This window comes from Lipotes vexillifer, unplaced genomic scaffold (assembly GCF_000442215.2).
Source record: "Lipotes vexillifer unplaced genomic scaffold, Lipotes_vexillifer_v1.1 scaffold510, whole genome shotgun sequence".
NCBI classification, from domain to species: domain Eukaryota; kingdom Metazoa; phylum Chordata; class Mammalia; order Artiodactyla; family Lipotidae; genus Lipotes; species Lipotes vexillifer.
This window is the reverse complement of record NW_006797594.1, coordinates 1738973-1752149: the sequence shown is the minus strand read 5'-3', so window position 1 is coordinate 1752149 and position 13177 is coordinate 1738973. Positions and strand designations below refer to the sequence as shown.

Sequence of the window (13177 nt, the reverse complement as noted above, 5' to 3'; positions counted from 1 at the left end):
TCAGCAGGATTTCCTTCTCCAGGAAGAGGCAAACAAGTGTCTCAAGTTGCTAATTTATTCATCCAAATGCCTCACAGTAGGTGATCTTTGCTTCATGCTGTAATGGTTAGTATTAGCCATTTCCTCATAGTCTTAACCTAAAATTGCTTTCATTACCATAGATAACTTCAGGTGTGCAACATAGTGATTCAATATTTTTGTAGATTATACTCCAGGCAAAAAATTTTAGAGTCACCTTTGACTACTGATTCTCCGTCTCACATGTATGAAATTATATTATAATTCATATAACAGTAAATTGTATCATCACAAATCACTAACATACAAACCTTAACCCTTACAACCAGAACATTCATTAGGAACTAATTTTTTTTGTTACTAGATCATAATAACAGCTTCTAAACAGTCTCCTTACCTCTATTTTTTCCCTTTTTAAATTCTTTCTGCATGTTACTGCTAGCTTACTCTTCCCCAAACTAATTTTATCTTGACAATAACAGGAGAAAAATATTTCAATTCTCTACTAAAAATCGTCTAATATCTTTGTGTTGTCTATCATATTAAATTTAAATTCCTGTCTGATTTGTGTGATTTTTAAATAATCTGGTCCTAGATTATTATTTTCAATTTTGTACATTACTTAGGAACTGTTTCAGTGACCTAATGAATATAGTAAATATATATTACTGATTTGGCAATTCCTGTCTTCCCAATAAGAATGTAAACTTCACAAGGGGAAGGATAGTATCTAATACTTCTCCTCTTTATTTTTCACAGAATCTATAATAGTAATAAAAAAAGTTTTTAAATAATCACTTGCAGATTTGTACATTAACTTAAAAAATAAATCAATTTCTAAATGTCACTGAAATCTATTTGTTTTAAATCAATTAAAATCATATTAGGTCAAAGGAAATAAAATTTCAAGCTAAAGAATTTATATGGCCTAAGAATTAAGTTATTATGTCATCCCTATTTTAACATTCTTTGCTCATAAATGAGAAAATTAACTCACCATGTTTTCTGAAAGACAAATGCTTTTAAATCATAAATTGTTTAGAGACTTCTTTTCAGAGCTCTATCTACTGTCATTTAATAGGAAAATTGCTTTCTGTGTTTCATAATAGTTGTGGAAATTCCAGTTTATGGCTTATAATATCTTTTATAATTGTCCACTGCTTTGTCACTGCATATGTTAAGCTCCCTTACAAAGTTGAATCCCGTTTAGAATTTAATAAAACTCAAATTGTATTAGTGTGTTGATTGTTTATAACAAATTGTCTTTAATCTACTTTAAAAAATACATTTTTCTTGGGCTTCCCTGGTGGCACAGTGGTTGAGAGTCCGCCTGCCGATGCAGGGGACATGGGTTCGTGCCCCGGTCCGGGAAGATCCCACATGCCGCGGAGCGGCTGGGCCCGTGAGCCATGGCCACTGAGCCTGTGCGTCCAAAATAGATTTTTCTTAATGAATAGCAACTTATGCTCACCTAAGAACCACCTTACATTTCATCCATCAATGTCATAATACTGTCACTACTTTTGAGGTTTATTCACAAATTTCCAGCTTTCACTTTGTATTGTGTAGAGGAATGAGTTAATTCTTTCAAAAGACCTTGTGGCATGTTAAGTCCATTGCTTTTAACACCTTGAGGTGTATTTGTTTTTCTTCCTTACAGTGCACTCAACTAAATGCTCTTTTGTTGACACCTAATACCTAACATGTCAGAGACCAAATTCATTATTTTCACCCAGCAAATTTCTTCTTTCTCAAATACCCCAAAAGTTTACACTGGTGTTTTTCCCTCTTTCTCCTTCAGGTGATTTGTTGGATAATTGTCTTCTCTGAATATCTTAAAAGTGAGTGAGTTTATATATAGATATAGAGGTAGAGATAGAGATATTTCAGACATGAGAAAATTCCAACTGTTTCTACATTTTATTTCTATTCAATTAGTTGGCATCTGATTACTAAATGGGCATAAAAATCTGTGTCTGTAGAAATCTGGAAACCTGGGATCTCCTCCAACTCTACTAAATGGTGACTAGATGTTGTTTAATCTCTTTGGTCCTCCATTCCTTCATCTGTATAATTAGGTTATTGAAGTATCTCTCAGAGGTCCTTTTAATATTGAAACTGATCATAATTCAGTGGGTGGTGGGAAGTGTGTGAGGTGCATTCTCATGGCTGAGTAATCATGGATACGGTATATTGGAACTCCCACTAACAGTACTGCCCATAAATGTGGGTTTGTCTCAGATAATCACCTGCCACATTGCATATAAATTTTGTATTGATAAACTAAAGGAATAACAGCTTTTAATCGTAGTACTCTGAGGTCTCCTTATGACATTTATTATGTAAATATGGATGCTTATATTTAGCATGTCTCCTCACAAGCATTTGAATTTCTTAAATTCAGTCTCCTTTTTATTAGTGTGGAATAAGAAGTCCATTTCATTCTCTGAAAATGGAATGAGTTTAGGAATGGAGAAAGAAACTACTTTCCTTTGGCAAGATTCCCTGAGCTAAGATGCCAGCTTCATTTTTCTTCATTTTTCAGTGTTAATTTGGTTCAGCTTTTGTTTGCTGCTGGTGCACTGTCATTTGAAATCCAGAAAACAAGAAAAGAAATTGCATCCTATTAATTCAATATATTTAGAACTTGGAAAATTCTTGACTTCTGAGGGTTTAATAATTCATTTTTTCTATTTATGATATAATCATTGGGGGAAAAAGAGCTTTTTAAATTTAGAGAATATTGAACATATCTCTGTAAAATCTTCCATGCAATGTTAAATGTTATACCTATCTGACTCAGTTGGCTCAGAAATTCATAGCCATCATGTTTTATCTTCTCATGGGGAATTTATTTTAAATGAGAAAAATCTACCAACAAATATATGCCTAAACAGAAGAAATGATTCTATTTTTATAACTTTCTATTGAAATTAAAATGTATAAACACATAATTATTTTGGAGTGGATTCTACAATAGATTTTATGGAGTATACATAAAAGGAGATACTGTTAGTAAAATTATGTTCTGCACAAAACTATTTGGTGTATGAAAAGAAAACTTATTACAGTGATGTTTCCACTAATGATCTGTTTGGTTTACTGCCATGTAAGAATAAGAGCATATTTTGGCCTTTTATTTCAGTTGCATGAAATTTCCTTCAGAGAGAGAGTTGTTTAAAAGAATTTTCTGTAATAATGTCTTTTTGAAGAAATAATATTATTTAAATACATTTTGAAAGAGGCAAGATTAGGAAAATAGGAAGAGATGGCAGCTTGACCACTTCTGCCCTGCTGTCATTATCCTAATTTCCACCCAACAGCTATATCTCTTCCATGCTATAAACAAGTTAAACTGAGGGTTAGAGGCTGGTAGCAAGGCCTCAGGCTTAACAGGAGTCCTAGAGGACAGGGTATGGCTATTTTCCCCCGGGGCTTGATATCACTTTGGGAAAAGTGGAGGGGAGTTTAGGGTGAAGATCTAAAGGACCAGATGGATTCCAGATAGAACCTGACCTGAAGATAACCATGAATCCTATTCCCCACAAGGGGAGAAGCTGTGTATTTCCTTCAGGTGTGCTTCAAAGAAGACTGGCTGGTCCCTCTGCACTGGAGGTGCTGTGAGACAGCAACCCTAGCATGCTGAGTTCTGTGTACTACTGAAAATTAGAGTGGCAGGGAACTGACAATTTGATTGTTGCCTCTTCTTAGACTAGGAATAAAGTGCTTTGCACCACTCCCCAGGTCGCTGTCACCTCACTCCAGTATTTGGACAAAGTCTTTATGAGCAGGCAAGAGAAAATTTTATAGTTGCTAAGGAGCCCCAGCAGGTAGAACAGACAAAAAGAAACAACTTAATCAAAGAAGACTGCTCTTAGGAGGAAGATATTTTAAGTAAAAGCAACAGTTTTAATTTAACTAAAACACAATTTCAATTTAAAAAGGAATTTTAAATTTGTGATTTTGATCAGATTTGAAAAGTTCCACAGCGAGTATTTTTTCAGTTATTGTTCTGCCCTGTTATTCTTCTCCTCCTCTAATATAAATCCAATTATATGAATGACAGGCCATTAGGTCTTTTGTTCTTTTCTATATTTTCCTGGATATTTATTTTTATACCAACTTCAGCTTCACTGGTCTTCTCTTCTGTTTGTTATTCTGCTTTTAACCCCATATTTTTGTGGCCACACCTCTCAGTTTGCAGGATCTTAGTTCCTTTACCAGGGATAGGACCCAGGGCAACAGCAGTGAAGGTGCAGAGTCCTAACCACTGGACTGCCAGGGAAGTCCCTTAACCCCATTTTAAATGTTTAATTTCAGTTATTGCAGTTCTCAAATTTAGAATTTCTCTGTTTTCCTTTTTTTATAGATTCTAGTTTTTTGGTACAAATTTCTGTATTTTCCCTCTTCTCTCCTTTTAATTTATTTTTATTTTTTAAATTAATTTTTATTGGAGTATAGTTGATTTACAATGTTGTGTTAGTTTCTGCTGTACAGCAATATGAATCAGTTATACATATACATATATCCACTCTTTTTTAGAGTCTATTCCCATATTGGTCATTACAGTGTATTGAGTAGTTTCCTGTGCTATACAGTAGGTCCTTATTAGTTATCTATTTTATATGTAGTAGTTTGTATATGTCAATCCCAATCTCCCAATTTATCCCTACCCCCCCTTTCCCCCTTGGTAACCATAAGTTTGTTTTCTACATCTCTGACTCTATTTCTGTTTTGTAAATAGGTTCACTTGTACCATTTTTTTAGATTCCACATATAATCAATATCATGATATTTGTCTTTCTCTGTCTGACTTACTTCACTAAGTATGACAATCCACGTCACTGCAAATGGCATTTTTTGTTATTTTTTATGCCTGAGTAATATTCCATTATATATATGTACCACATCTTCTTTATCATTCTTCCATCGATGGACATTTAGGTTGCTTCCACATCCCAGCTATTGTAAATAGTGCTGCAATGAACATTGGGGTACATATATTTTTTTCAGATTATGGGTTTCTCCAGATATATGCCCAGGAGTGGGATTGCTGAGTCATATATTAGCTCTCTTTTTAATTTTTAAAGGAACCTCCATACTGTTCTCCATAGTGGCTGTACCAATTTCCATTCCCACCAACGGTGCAAAAGGGTCCCCTTTTCTCCACACCCTCTCCAGCATTTATTGTTTGTAGATTTTTTGATGATGGACATTTTGACCGGTGTGAGGTGATACGTCATTGTAGTTTTGATTTGCATTGCTCTGATAATTAGTGATATTGAGCACTTTTCATGTGCCTATTGGCCATCTATATGTCTTCTTTGGAGAAATGTCTATTTAGATATTCTGCCCATTTTTTGATTGGGCTGTTTGTTTGATTTTGAGCTGCATGAGCTGTTTGTATATTTTGGAGATTAATCCCTATTGGTCACTTTGTTTGCAAATATTTTCTTCCATTCTGTGGGTTGTCTTTTCATTTTGCTTATGGTTTTATTTGCTATGCAAAAGCTTTTACGTTTAATTAGGCCCCATTTGTTTATTTTTGTTTGTTTGTTTTCATTACTCTAGGAAGTGGATCAAAAAAGATCTTACTGTGATACTGTGATATATGTCAGAGTGTTCTGCCTATGTTTTCCTCTAAGAGTTTTATAGTATTCAGTTTTACTTCTAGGTCTTTAGTGCCTTTTGAGTTTATTTTTATGTATGGTGTTAGAGAGTGTTCTAATTTCATTCTTTCACATGTAGCCATCCAGTTTTTCCAGCACCACTTACTGAAGAGACTGTCATTTCTCCATTGTATATTCTTGCCTCCTTTACCATAGATTAGGTGACCATAGATGTGTGGGTTTATGTCTGGACTTTCCTGTTTCTATCCTGTTTTTGTGTCAGTACCATATTGTTTTGATTACTGTAGCTTTGTAGTATAGTCTGAAGTCAGGTAACCTGATTCCTCCAGTTCTGTTTTTCTTTCTCAAAATTGCTTTGGCTTTTTGGGGTCTTTGTGTTTCCATACAAATTGTAAAATGTTTTGTTCTAATTCTGTGAAAAATGCTATTGATAATTTGATAGGGATTGCACTGAATCTATAGATTACTTTGGGTAGTATAGGCATTTTGACAATATTGATTCTTCCAGTCCAAAATCATGGTATATCTCTCTATCTGTTTGTGTCATCTATGATTTCTTTCATCAGTGTTTTATAGTTTTGTGAGTACAGGCCTTTTGCCTCCTTAGGGAAGTTTATTCCTAGGAATTTTATTCTTTTGGATGCAATGGTAAATGGGATTGTTTCCTTAAATTTTCTTTCTGATATTTTGTTGTTAGTGTATAGGAATGCAGGAGATTTCTATGTATTAATTTTGTATCCTGCAACTTTATTAAAGTCATTGATGAGCTCTAGTAGTTTTCTCATAGCAGTTTTAGGATTTTCTATGTATAGTATCATGTCACCTGCAAACAGTGACAGTTTTACTTCTTTTCCAATTTGGTTTCCTTTTATTTCTTTTTCTTCTCTGATTGCCATGGCTAAGACTTCCAAAACTATTGATGTTGAGTAAAAGGGGAGAGAGTCATGTCTTGTTCCTGATCTTAGAGGAAATGCTTTCAGTTTTTCACCATTGAAAATGATGTTTTCTCTGGGTTTGTCTTATATGGTCTTATATGGACTTTTTTTTTCCTCTTGAATTTCTGTCATTTTTACCCCATTTCCTGACAGTCCTGGAAATTATTTATTTAATGCCAGTGGTGTGTTTGAAAAATTGTGGAGGGCTCTGCAAGATCCTATTTTCCTCTTTGATCTATTTACTTTACTTCTAGAATGTGCTAGAAGTAAGGGCAACTTTTCCTGGTCCAAGTAAGGATAAACTATTTTAGTCTTTATGATGTTTAGCCATTTTCCTATTAGCTTTTGTTTAGGGCAATCCTTGTTTATTCTTACCCTTGTTTTCCTAGCATTAGTATCAAGAAAATCCCCCTTGTAATTAAAACTGTTTGGATGAGACCAGAGATCGGCAAACATTTTAAGTGAACAGCAAAATAGTAAATATTTTAGGCTTTTCAGAACATACAGTCTCTGTCATAACTACTCACTTCTGCTCCTGAGCCACAAAAGCATCCATTAGAGAAACCATAAACAAATGAATATGTCTTTGCTCCAATAAAACTTTATTTATAAAAAGAGATATTGGACTGAATTGAACCTGTGGGTCATAGATTCTGATCTCTAGTTTAGACTATAAATATGTGTTCCTTTAATTTCTTAGCCTTTGTCCCATGACTTGAAGAAATGAATAAGGCTTCAAGGAGAAAAGCATAACAGAATGTTAAGTTCATTTTTCTACAGCTCCCTTTTCTACAGGGTCTTTCTCCTCCAGATATTAGATCACTTTGTAGGCTTGAATTACAATTATTTGCCCCCCTTGTTCCAAGAGGCCACCATAAGTTCTGACCTTATTTATGCTTGTCTACTACATTTCCTACTGTTATTAATCAACATCTACTTTGAAAGAAAAGTGGTAGAAAATATTGGACTCTTGTCAATGCTTTTGTCTTCTCTCTAGAATCTTTGCCCTGTAAAACTGTGGTTTTCTTAATTGTACTCTATTACCTTTCCAAGAGCTGATTCTGGTTTTTCTTACAAATTTTATACTTATTCTTGAAGGGGCAAGTTGGTCTAATACAAGCTAATCTATCATAGTGGGAAGCAGAAGTCCCCAAAGGAAAAATTTTAAAAAGCAATTTGTAGCATGTGAATAAATTAGCAAAATATGGAAGTAGAAAACCATGGTAACAATGAAATGACGAAAAAAGCAAACATTGACTAAGGAACCAAGTATTACACTATATACAGGAAACTACTCAATCTTAATAATGTAAGATATGATCTGAATAGTTGAATGAGATGTCATGCTTTTGACAGAAAGATTAATGTGATGAAATTGTCAATTCTCTCAATTATATTATAAATTTAATGTAATTTCCAATGGGATCACAACAATCAGTTTTTAGTTGTGTAAAATGATCTCGAATTCTATTTGAAAATTAAAATCTTGTGAATAGCCAAAATAATTACAACAAAGAAAAATAGAAGACTGGCCTTGTAAGATAATGAAACAATTTAAAGTCATCAGAATTTTTAAAAAATTGTTTTCGGTATAAGAATAGAAATTCCAAGAGTGAAACCAAGTGGAGAACAATAGATTTCAGTGTATACATAATTGAAATTTTATATTTGGCACTGGTATATTTTAATTTTGTGGGAACATAATGGCTGATTTATCAAATGTGTTGACCTAACTGTCATTCTAAATAGGAGAAAATAAAGATTATTATCTCATACTATTCAAAAATAAATTTAGATGAAACACAACATAAATGTAAAAATTAAACATTTTGTAATAAAATGTAAGAGATTAAAAGAATATCCTATTGGTGAGGAAGAATTTTAGCCATGTCAGAACACCTAGAAGCTATGGAAAAAAAGATATATTTGACTATATGTTTTTTTAAAATATGCTACATCACAAAATACACCATAAGCAAAGTTAATATACCTAGTATTGATTACAATTAATATTTGCAACTGAGAATCTCTCAGGGGCCTGAAGGTGTCTCTCCACATTTTATAGTCTCCGGGCAGGTGGTCACATGGTGACAAAGGTGACCCTCGCCCAGAGTCACATGGTTCATTATAGAATTCTCAATATGATATATACACTCCAACCCTTATATCAACCAATTCTTCAAGTATTTACTCCTCTTCCTTATCACTATACTAATCCTTGTTACAGCCAACAACCTCTTCCAACTTTTTATTGAATGAGAAGGAGTAGGAATCATATCTTTCCTGCTTATCGGAAGATAGTATGGGCAAGCAGACGCGAACACAGCTGCTCTTCAAGCAATTTTACATAACCGCATCGGAGATGTCGGATTCATCATATCAGTGGCATGATTTTTATCTAACACAAATGCATGAGACCTACAACAAATTTTCATGCTCAACCAGAACTCTTTAAACCTACCCCTCATAGGACTCATACTAACCGCAGCCTGAAAATCAGCCCAATTCGGACTTCACCCCTGACTCCCTTCAGCAGTAGAAAGCCCTACCCCAGTCTTGGCCCTACTCCACTCAAGCACAATGGTTGTAGCAGGAGTTTTCCTGCTTATCCGATTTTACCCTTTAATAGAAAGCAACAAACTCATTCAAACAATAATGCTCTGCCTAGGAGCCCTTACTGCCTTCTTTACAGCTGTCTGTGCCCTCACTCAAAACGATATTGAAAAAATTATTGCCTTCTCTACCTCCAGCCAACTAGGTTTAATAATAGCAATGACTGACCTGAACCAACCTCATCTAGCACTTTTACACATTTGCATGCACGCTTTCTTTAAAGCCATATTATTTCTATGCTCTGGGTCTGTCATTCACAACCTAGACAACGAGCAGGACATTCGAAAACTAAGAGGGTTATTCAGGACCTTGACGTTCACTGAAACAGCCCTTATCATTGGATGCCTAGCACTAATAGGAATACCATTTCTCACCGGATTTTACTCTAAAGACCTGATTATTGAAACCGCCACTACGTTTTATACCAACGCCTGAGCCCTATTAATAACTCTAACCGCTACCTCCCTCACAGCTATCTATAGCACTCACATTGTCTTCTTTGCACTACTAGGACAGCCCCACTTCTCTCCTTCTGTGCCTGTTAATGAAAACCCCCTCTTAATCAACTCCATCAAGCACCTATTAATCGGAAGTATTTTTGCTGGCTTCATCATCTCCAACAGCATTCCTCCAACAACCATCCCCCTAATAACCATACCCCTACATTTAAAATTGACTGCCCTTGTAGTAACAACCCTGGGCTTTGTACTAGCATTCGAAATCAACCTTAACACACAAAACTTAAAATATATATACCCCTCAGACTCCTCTAAGTTCTCCACTTTTTTAAGATACTTCCCCACCATCATACACTGCCTACCTCCCCATCTAAATCTATTAATAAGCCAAAAATTAGCAACCTCCTTACTAGACTTAATCTGACTAGAAACCATCCTACCAAAGACTTCAGCCTTCATTCAACTAAAATATTCCACATTAGTCTCAAATCAAAAAGGCTTTATCTCGGTGCTTTGTGACCACCTAGAGGGGTGGGATAGGGAGGGTGGGAGGGAGGGAGACACAAGAGGGAAGAGATATGGGGACATATCTAAATGTATAACTGATTCATTTTGTTGTAAAGCAGAAACTAACACACCATTGTAAAGAAATTATACTCCATAAAGATGTAAAAAACATTGTTTTAAAAAAGGCGTTATCAGGCTCTACTTCTAATCATTCCTTATTTCTATCACCCTCAGCATGCTGCTATTTAATTACCCTGAGTAATCTCCATAATAACCACAACACCAATAAATAATGACCAGCCCGTAACAATCACCAACCAAGTACCATAACTATATAACGCCACAGTTCCCATAGCCTCTTCACTGAAAAACCCAGAGTCACCAGTATCACAAATAACTCAATCTCCCAGCCCATTAAACTCAAACACAATCTCCACATCCTCATCCTTCAAAATATAAAGTACTATTAAAAACTCTACTACTAACCCTAAAAGAAATGCTCCTAGCACAACCTTGTTAGAAACCCAAACCTCAGGATATTTTTCGGTGGCCATAGCCATTGTATAACCAAACACGACCAATATTCCCCCTAAATAAATCAGAAATACCATTAAACCTAAAAATGAACCACCAAAATTCAAGACAATCCCACACCCAACACCACCACCCACAATCAACCCTAGACCCCCATAAGTAGGAGAAGGTTTTGAAGAAACCCCCACAAAACTAATCACAAAAATAATGCTCAAAATAAATACAATGTATGTCATCATTATTCCCACATGGACTTCAACCATAACCAATGACATAAAAAATCATCGTTGTCATTCAACTACAAGAACACCAATGACCAACACCCGAAAAATCCACCTGCTAATAAGAATTCTCAACAACACATTGACCTCCCCACCCCATCAGATATCTCATCATGATGAAACTTTGGCTCCCTGCTAGGCGTCTGCCTACTCCTACAAATCCTAACAGGCCTATTCTTGGCAATACACTACACACCAGACACAACAACTGCCTTGTCATCAGTAACACACATCTGCCAAGGCGTCAACTATGGCTGAATCATCCGGTACATACATGCAGAGCTTCCATGTTTTTTATTTGCCTTTATGCCCACATAGGATGTGGCTTGTACTAAGAATCCTACACCTCTCAGGAAACATGAAACATTGGAATTATCCTGCTACTTACAGTCATAGCCACGCATTTATAGGCTACATCCTACCCTGGGGACAGATATCATTCTGAGGTGCAACTGTTATCACAAACCTACTCTCAGCAATCCCATATATCGGCACCACCCTTGTCGAATGAATCTGAGGTGGTTTTTCCATAAATAAAGCAACACTAACACGATTCTTTGCCTTCCACTTCATTCTCCCTTTCATCATCACAGCACTAGCGGCCATCCACCTATTCCTCCACGAAACAAGATCTAACAACCCCACAGGAATTCCATCTGATACAGACAAAATCCAATTCCACCCCTATTATACAGTTAAAGACATTTTGGACGCTTTACTATTAATCTTAGCTGTGTTGGTACTAGCCCTATTCTCACCCGACCTTTTAGGAGGTCCCGACAATTACACCCCAGCAAACCCACTCAGCATGCCACCACACATCAAACCAGAATGATACTTTCTATTCACATATGCAATCTTATGATCAATCCCCAACAAACTAGAGGAGTCTTAGCTCTGCCACTCTCGATCCTAATCTTGGCATTCATTCCAGTACTCCATACATCTAAACAACGAAGCATAATATTTCCACCCTTCAGTCAATTCTTGTTCTGAGTACTAGTGGCAGAGTTACTGACACTAAAATGAATCAGAGGACAGCCTGTGGAGTACCTGTATATGACTGTTGGACAGCTTGCATCTATCCTATACTTTCTTTTAATTCTAGTATTAATACCAATAACTAGTCTCATTGAAAACAAGCTCCTGGGCTTCCCTGGTGGCGCAGTGGTTGAGAGTCCACCTGCCGATGCAGGGGACACGGGTTCGTGCCCCAGTCTGGGAGGATCCCACCTGCCACAGAGAGGATGGGCCCGTGAGCCATGGCCACTGGGCCTGCACGTCCGGAGCCTGTGCTCCACAATGGGAGAGGCCACAACAGTGAGAAGCCCGCGTACCACAAAAGAAAAGAAAAGAAAAGAAAACAAGCTCCTGAAATGAAGAGTCTTTGTAGTATAACGCAATACCCCAGTCTTGTAAACTGGAAAAGGAGAACAGCACATCTCCCCAAGACTCAAGGCTGAAATTCTATATAAACTATTCCCTGAAAAAAGATATAAGACATGCACAAAACTACAGTGCTATGTCAGTACTAAAAATAATTTATTTTACTGCATACATGCTATGTAAGTCGTGCATGCTTGTACTGCCACATAATCAAAACAGCGTCTCTCTTGTGTATATGTACATGTACATTGTATGTATAAAAATTGTGCATTAAGTTGTTTGCACCATGAAAAATAAGCATGTATAGTCTATTATTAATATTACATAGTACATAGTTATTATTGATCGTACATAGTACATTAAGTTAAATCAATTCAAGCCAACATATCCTATAATCCTGTCCATTATATCGCGAACTTAATCACCTTGCTGCGTGAAACCAGCAACCCACTCGGCAGGGATCCCTCTTCTCACTCTGGGCCCATGAACTGTGGGGGTTTCTATTAGCAAACATGCCCCTCTTCTTGCTCTGGGCCCATAACATGGGGGTTTCTAGAACTTGAACTGTATGTGGCATCTGGTTCTTAACTTCAGGACCATCTCACCTAAAATCTCTCAAGCTTTCCCTTTAAATAAGACATCTTGATGGACTAATGACAATCAGCCCATGCTCACACATAACTGTGATTTCATACATTTGGTATTTTTTATTTTGGGGGGAAGATTGCTTGGATTCAGCTATGACCTTAAAAGGTCTTAACACAGTCAAGCAAATTGTAGCTGGACTTGTATGTATTTGCTCTCTGGCTAGCACA

At 36.2% G+C, this 13177-nt stretch overlaps 1 pseudogene; it reads left to right on the top strand.

The window, feature by feature from the left end:
- The window catches only part of LOC103076962 (NADH-ubiquinone oxidoreductase chain 5-like), a 36832-nt pseudogene extending 26409 nt beyond the window's left edge, over window positions 1-10423 (top strand).
- Window positions 10424-13177: the final 2754 nt, after the last annotated feature.